General features: G+C 43.9%; 1 protein-coding gene across 10 annotated transcripts in view; it reads left to right on the forward strand.

Moving 5' to 3' along the window:
* Dnajc15 (DnaJ heat shock protein family (Hsp40) member C15) overlaps positions 1–7,758 on the forward strand; it is a 71,793-nt gene extending 64,035 nt beyond the window's left edge. For 3 of the 10 annotated variants that reach the window (XR_004606428.2, XR_004606429.2, XM_034498020.2), the window contains one exon: positions 7,010–7,758. The gene's annotated coding sequence lies outside the window, so the exon portion shown is untranslated. Of the gene's footprint in view, positions 1–2,371; positions 6,402–7,009 lie in introns of those variants that run through there. The other 7 variants (XR_013109253.1, XR_013109257.1, XR_013109252.1 and 4 more) reach the window with 4 other exon arrangements.
* The last annotated feature ends 209 nt before the right edge of the window (positions 7,759–7,967 follow it).

The following is a 7,967-nucleotide window of genomic DNA, read 5'->3' on the forward strand; positions in this document are numbered from 1 at the left end:
GAGTCACCTCTGTCACAGAAACCTGAGCTGTAACTGGAAGAAGACACTAGCTCTGAAACCATCCATGGGTGTGGCCTGATGGGTTTCCAGGTTTGCAGCATCTCTCCTATGCTTGACCACCCCAAAAATGATCAACACTAAATGAAAAGGAAAACTTCAGATCTTGGGTTTTAAAATGAAAAAAAAAAACCACTTTTATGTCATTTCTCTTTGGGGATAGACAGAATTCTGTTCATCTAGGCTCAGGAAACAGACTAGCAATGATTTCAATTTCTACTCATATACTTGCTTGTTGTGTGACTTTGGACAAGTTACTTATGCTCTGAGCTTAGCTTCCTTATTTATAAAGTAGACCTAAGATCCCCAACTAGGGATTTCTGTGAGGATGGGGGAAGTGCTACATGTGACTCATCAAATAGTGTCTGGCATGGGGCTGGCCCTCCACAGCCATGAGCACAGCTGATTCTCTTTCACTGAACAAGCAATTCTTGGCTGTTTCTTAGAACCATCTGGTTTAAAAATCCTAAAACCAAGACAGACTGTCCAGCTTTCTGGGGTAGAGCCAGACACAAGCATCAATTAAAGCTTTATTGTTTCCCTGCCCAGCCTGGGTTAAGTATCAGTAGACTAGATTTGAGCCCAGGGCAGGCCTCTCTGCATGGGCTTCTTATCTGCTTGGCTCCCAAGGTAGCTGGGCTTCAGGTTGATGTGGAGTATGAGAGGGAGCCCTCAACTATCTTGGACAGGGCAGACAGAGGCATCTCCAAGACCTAACAGATTAATCACTCTGGGGCTTTCCCTTCTCCAATATTTTACCCCAAGCAAGAACAGCTTAAAATACAATGAGATGGGAGCCTAACACAGCATCATACCCAAAGATGAAGGGAGAAGGAGATATTCGAAGAGGACAGGAACAAAGCTTACCCTGTAGATGCAACCACGCAGGCAGCTTTACTCAGTACACATCCTCAAAGTGATCGGCTCTTTGCACTGGGGTCCCCTACATCACCATCAGAGGATATCGTATGGCCCTGGTTCCCTGCATCAATATCAGAGGATATAGTATGGCCCTGGCCCAGTAGCATAGGATCACAGTGAGCTAATCAAAAATGCAGAATTTCATACCAAATACTCCCAAGCAAGCAGACTTCCTGAGTCAATCTCTAGCTGAAAGCCAGCTTACACGCTGCAAGATGGTTTCCAAGTGATTGGTAGCATGCTCATTAAAAACTGCTAAACACAGCCAGTGGAAATGGAACAAGCTGGAGGGGCAGAGAACTGCATGATCTTTGAAAGGTTACTCAGTCTCTCTGAAGTAGTTTCTTCATGTGCAAATTAGGGACAAAGCGATTTACCTTGATAATGGACCATTGTGGATGAAACAGAGGAACCTATTGTTTGGTGTAAGGGGAAATCACTTTTATTTTTTACTTGTCTCTTAACTGAAACTTAGCATCTCAGTTGATTCTGAATGTTAGCAGCATTTGTTAGCACCTGGTGTCTTTGTCGCCACAGAACAGCTGTTTCAGTGCTACCTGAATGTTGTTTGTAGAGGTCTCTAAGTAGCATCTGCATTCAGGTGCCTCAGACTTACCACCGTTCTTCAGACTTGCTGCTGGCTCTTGATATTTAATGCATTAATAATGAGACGTGGGAAGCTTTTTAATTTTATGGAATTGTATTTTAAACTAATTGGTTTCCTTTGCAATTGTTATTATTGTGGGTATGCATTTTAAAACATTATTCTGAAACATGATCCATAGACTCAGGGTACCAAAGAAACCCTTCTTGCTTTGTAAGTTTTTGCGATGATTAAATGCAGTCAGATGTGCCCAACACTTGGCAGAGATGCAATAGCAGAACCCTGATTGTCTTCAGCATTGTGTGTCTTGCTTTGTCCCAAACCTGGCCAAAGGGCCCTCTAGGCTTCTTGAAGGTGGTGGGTAATCGATATCAAAATTTATACTGTGCAGTCTCTTTTTCCTGGAGGCAGTGTGTGTGTGTGTGTGTGTGTGTGTGTGTGTGTGTGTGTGTGTTTAAATCAAGTCCTATTAAATGAATGATTTCTACATCTTCTAGAGTCAAGAAGGTGGCAGAGGGGACAGAGGTACACATCTGCTCTCCTGGAACTCTGAACCCCTGAGAAACGTGTACTACTGCATAGCCCCTTGCAGTGACTGCAGTGACGGTATATCTAGCTCAGTGTACTCAGTGTCGGTTCTTGGATGTTAACTACTGGGAAACAGGAAGTCCTGAGCTTAGATGAGAAGGGAAAACAGGAGAGTACTGTGCATGTTTTGTCCATTCTGACTTGATTTTTAAAGAGTTGTTCTTATTAATCTTAATTCTATGTATGTGCTTATGTGTGCAGGTAACTAAGGAGGTCAGCTGCCCAACATGAGTCCTGGAAATCAAACTCTGGTCCTCTGGAAGAAGGACTATCCTCTGGTATCTAGTATCTCTCTCTCTCTCTCTCTCTCTCTCTCTCTCTCTCTCTGATTTACTTATTTATTTTATGCATATGAGTACACTGTAGCTATCTTCAGACACACCAGAAGAGGGCATTGGATCCCATTATAGATGGTTGTGAGCCACCATGTGGTTGCTGGGAATTGAACTCAGGACCTCTGGAAGAGCGGTCAGTGCTCTTAACCACTGAGCCATCTCTCCAGCCCCCATTCTGACTTCTCAATGCCAACTGTAATGCAAAGTACATAGAATGTAGAATCATCCTCTACTGCACAGACAGAGGAACTGAGGCCTAGAGAGTAAGACTGAAGTCAACACTGATCTCTAAACCAAAATACCTGTCTCATACAAGAAACCCAAAGCTAGACTCTTTAAAACACAAGCCAAGGCTTCCCTTTCTCAATGCTAGGCTCAGGGAAGAGGACTCCCCACTCCTTAGGCCAAAAGAGCTTCCCACCACCAAGGGCTCCCATGGCCACAACAGTCCCTCCTGCAAGAAATTTCACATCATCCTGCTTAGGGCCTATCAGGAAGACGGTGAATCCTCACGTAAAGGGCCCTCAGTTCTCAGCAGAATCTTTGCAATAGTCTAGTTGGATCCCTAATGACAGGCTGGTTATAGCTGGGGCTCAGCATGTAGATGGTCAAGGGCCACTTGCACCCTATCTCTCACTCCCCTCTGACCTGCAGTCCTACTGAGCTCATGAATCCGTCACCATGTAGAGTGAGGAGCCTGCCTACAGCCTGAGAAGTGGCATCTGGCCCTTGTTTCCTTAGCTATATATGCCTATACATGCTTCCTTTCCATCTGACAAGGAAGTGAAACTGTTCTGGCACCATCTAATCTCCAGAAAGCTATGTTGGCTGCAAAATCCACCAAAGAGAATGGATCGATTTGTGTGATTTTTTTTTTTCCCAGAGTGAATGAACAGACTTCAGAACTGCCCACAGTGAACTGAAGGGTCTGGCCACCATGCCCGGCCCACCTGTCAGAGGAGACAAGAGCCAAAGGGGGCAGAAGGCATGGAAAGAGAACCAGCAGAGAGCCCATTAGTCCTCTCCTGGCAGCCGTGGTCTGCCTGGAAACTAGTAAAGCACAGAAGGCAAAAATATGACCCACATTTCTATGAGTGTGGGCATTTAAAGGCTCTTCTCCAAACTGTAGAGCAATATTCCTGGAAACTAGAATCTATGTTGGTTTTGTTTACATGGTGGGGGGGAGGAGTACCCTTTGACTCATCCTTTTCACAAATGGAGGCCTGCCTGACTGTCCTTTGAAGGCTGTGTGTATCCTTAGTCCTGTCCCATGGACCCTCCTCAGGAAAAGCCCCTGCCTGCTGTATTCCTAGGTCACTGGAAGCCCTGGGAACTTCTAAACTAATTTTGGCTAACACTGTTCATCTCATTTAACATGCTACAAAAAGGAGTTAAGGAGGGTCACAAAGATAGGGAAAAGACAAAGTGTTTACTTTAAACTTGGTGATAAAATGAAGGCAAAGGACCCAGAGAATAGAACAGGTTAAGGAAAGCTGGGAATTCAGCTGAACAGAGGGTGTGTGCTTTCTATGTGTGCGATCCTCTGTTCAACCCTCAACACTGACACAGTGGAAGAAAAGGAAAGCAAGTGTGTGTGAAACACATGCCCGTGGGCTTTTCCTGGGCTGCAAGTGGCTAGCAGCTTTGGCCCTAAGCCTTCCAGGATCCAACTGAAATCAGTACTCTTGTTTCCTTGATTCACACTGATCCCCTTGGTCAGAGGAGGCTTGCTTCTCTGCTTATCAAGACTGAAGACAAAACTCTCCCATGGTTTCTCATAAAGAGGAACTTGTAAGTGACCATGAGCAATGTCTTCCATTCCATCTAACAATGTTAGGATGCACATGCAGTTTAGGTGGCAGTGGCACATACAACCTTTCTATCTATGGAATTACACCACAGGGCCAGGTACAGAAGAGGCCAGTCCAGTAAGAGCTAGTTGTATGACTTTTTGTTAGCTTGCTTTGTTTTGTTTTTGTTTGTTTGTGTTTTCTTTTGTTTTGTTTTGTTTTTTGAGACAGGATTTCTCTGTGTAGCCCTGGCTGTCCTGGAACTCACTCTGTAGACCAGGCTGGCCTCGAACTCAAAAATCCACCTGCCTCTGCCTCCCAGGTGCTGGGATTAAAGGCGTGCGCCACCACTGCCCTGCTTTGTTAGCTTGCTAGGTTCATCAGTTACCTTTTCTGGATCTAATGGGATGACAGTTGCTTGTTTTGATGAAAATTTAGTTAAGTGTCCTATAGTAGTCATGAATACTATGAATGAGTCCTTTTAGGCTTTATGGAATTCCTTAAATCAGTGGTTGTGACCCTTTTAATACAGCTCCTCATGGTGACCCCCAACCATAAAATTATTTTTGTTGCTACTTTATAACCATAATTTTGCTACTGTTATGAATCACAACATGAATATCTAATATGCAGGGTATTTGACTCCTGTGAAAGGGTCCTTTGTTCTCCGCAAAGGCTCACAACCCACAGGTTGAGAATCACTACCATAAACTAACGCAGATCTCACCTCCTGTGCTGCAGCTGAAGGTAGCAGCTACTACCTTTTCTAGCCTCCCTTGCAAATAGAAAGTGAACAGATGGCCCAGGTACCACCAATCAGAGTGACAAGGAAGTTGGTGGTGGCTGCAGACACTAGCAGCCATCCTACCTGGTGACATCCAGTGACAGGAATGTCATATTGATGACATAAATTGTGACCCCCTCACTTGACCCAAACCCCTATTCATGAAGCAGAAGCCCTGAACCAGGTCCTGCCCTCCTGATGCATCTAAATAGCCTTCTAATGAGTTTGTTTGTGTTTGGATCAGCCTGCTAGAGACTGCCTAATGCATTCAGCAGTATGTCTCTGCCTCCTGTCCACCTACATCCAGAATGTAGGCTAGTCAAATTTCTGGGAAAACAAAGGATGTATACAGATACAGGACATAAGCCAGATCTGCCTACATAGTCCCTAAGATACACAGACCAAACCTCACAGGCCCTGAAGCACAAGCCCAGATAGAGAGCTGACTCAGAACTGGCAGGCCTGGAATCTCAGAGCCTGGGATGATATTGTCCAATGTGGCAGCAGTAATCACAGGTGTCTGTTGAATTTAAATCAGTCAACACTAAACATAATTAAATTTAATTTCCTAGGCACACTAGCCATACATTAAATACTCAGTGACTCTTACCCAACGACTACCATTTTGTGAGCACAGACATCGAATGTTTTTTGTTATTGCAGGAAGCTCCACTGGGCAACAGTGGCCTGCTTACTTCTGTGTGGGTTATAGCCAACATTTCTGGCAGCTAACCGTGCTGGGAGCACAAAAGCAGAGACAGTAACCCTACCTCCTCCATCCTCATGGACCCCAAGTCTACATGAGCTGTCAGGACTGTGACACTTTGGGAGTCTATGGGGACAGATGGAAGAGCCCCATTTACCCCTTTGCAGCCTCCTCTATGTCCTTTCCTCTTGCGTCTAGCAGGATACTTCAGGAGAACAAAAGTTAAAACAACCTTGAATATAGACCTCTCCAGCATGGTCATCAGCTCTGGGCCTGGACCAGGCTCTGCAGCCTGGGCTAATGCAGAAACCATCTCAGTGTGTGGTCATCTTAGTCCATTTTCTGATGCTAGAACAAAGTACCCAAACTTGCATCATTAACAGAGGATAGGCTTCTGTCTGACTCTCAGTTTAAGAGCATGGCAGCACATCTGCTTAGCATTTGGTCAAGGTCATATTTTGCATCTTAACATGACAAAAGGCAACATGTGGTAAGTCAGAATAAGCATAGGTCAGCCCAGGGCTGGCGCTCTCTCTCTCTCTCTCTCTCTCTCTCTCTCTCTCTCTCTCTCTCTCTCTCTCTCTCTGTCCTTTCCTCCCTCCTTATGTCTGAAGACCTTACCTAACCACGATTATTTCTCAAAGACTCTACCATTAAATACTGTCTACATACAGGTTTGAAAATTAATTTCCAACATTAATTTTGGAAGGAACATTCAAAGCATGGTACTAGGGAAATATTATTTACATCCCCTGTGTTCTGGATGGAGAATGATCTACAATAGCCAGGCTTTCAATATCAAATGAGTGAGCTTATTAAGTATATAGCATACCACAAAAAGAAAACCAAAAATAGCAAATAGAAGATAGATAGATAGATAGATACATAGATAGATCATAGATCATAGATCATAGATCATAGATTGTAGCTAGATAGATAGCAAATACACTAAATAGCACTTATGCTGCAGAAATGACAGGAGCATCCCAGTAAAGAGAACAAAGAAAGCGGCATTAGGTGACTAGGGAAACCCTGCTGAATGAACTTCTGGAACTTCTGACAGAAAGGCTCCTGGGCAGAGCATCTCCACAACACAGGCATTTTTATACCATGGATAAACAGCAGAAGCCTCTGTTGGAAATGGCTCACTTGATCTGTTCTCAGGGGCGCAATGTTTTCTTAATGCCTTAGTTGTTTGCTGTCCTCTTTTTCTCTGTGTCACAGGGTTTGGGGACCAGCCTGATCCTAGACAGGGAGGATTGAAGAACACTTGAAATAAACGTGCTTAAATTTGAGGCAAGGGAGGGCCTCCTTGCTCCTGGAGTCAGATTTCAACAACAATGACAACTTACCAACATGCTGTATATTTCCCTGAGATCCAACCTGAGCAGGGTCTTTGCACAGCATGCTAGCCTCCTGCTTGCTGCATCAAAGCTCCAAGTACATATTTATTGGAGCAGCTTGGGTCTAACATAGATTCAAAGGGCCAGGTGTAGGATGATGAAACAATTTCTGACAAATGTCTTTCTTGGAGCTTGAAGAAACTGCTGTGTTAATGAATATCAGAGCATAGTCCATTGATGAAGCTGTGTGGGATTTCTGAGAGCTTGTGAGAAAACTCCAAGTCAAGAAGACAAGAGTCATGTGATCTCTGTTTCTCCAAAACATGGAGAAATGTGCAATGTGCTTTCATGACCCTCCCGGGTGTAGTACACAGGAGTGGGTTTAGATGACCCATCACTATCATTCAGATGACATTTCTAAGCATGAATTGTCCTCATCATTGTACACAGAACTAATGTGACTTTGCCCTCTAAACTATACACAGCCTAAACCCATGTGACCTTGCCCGTGTGACTGTATACAACTTGTACTCAAGTAAACTTTACTCACATAACCTTGCTTAACCCTTCCAAATGCCCTCAGAATATAAACTGTCTGATGCTCAGAATAAAGTTGGCTATTGCATGAGACTTTAGTCCACCTCATTTTTAGGCTTCACTCTCCCAGCGTCATACTGCCAAATAGAGTGGTAACAAATGAGGACAAAAAAGGTGTTAGTAAAATATAGAAGATGCAATAAATAGAATTGTGCAAAAGTAGGTGACACATGAGGCTATGTGGAATTGTGTGTATATTTAATCTGAAACATTCCAAAAATATTGTTACCCATATGTCTTAG

The sequence above is a fragment of the Arvicanthis niloticus genome, chromosome 3 (assembly GCF_011762505.2).
Source record: "Arvicanthis niloticus isolate mArvNil1 chromosome 3, mArvNil1.pat.X, whole genome shotgun sequence".
NCBI classification, from domain to species: Eukaryota; Metazoa; Chordata; class Mammalia; order Rodentia; family Muridae; genus Arvicanthis; species Arvicanthis niloticus.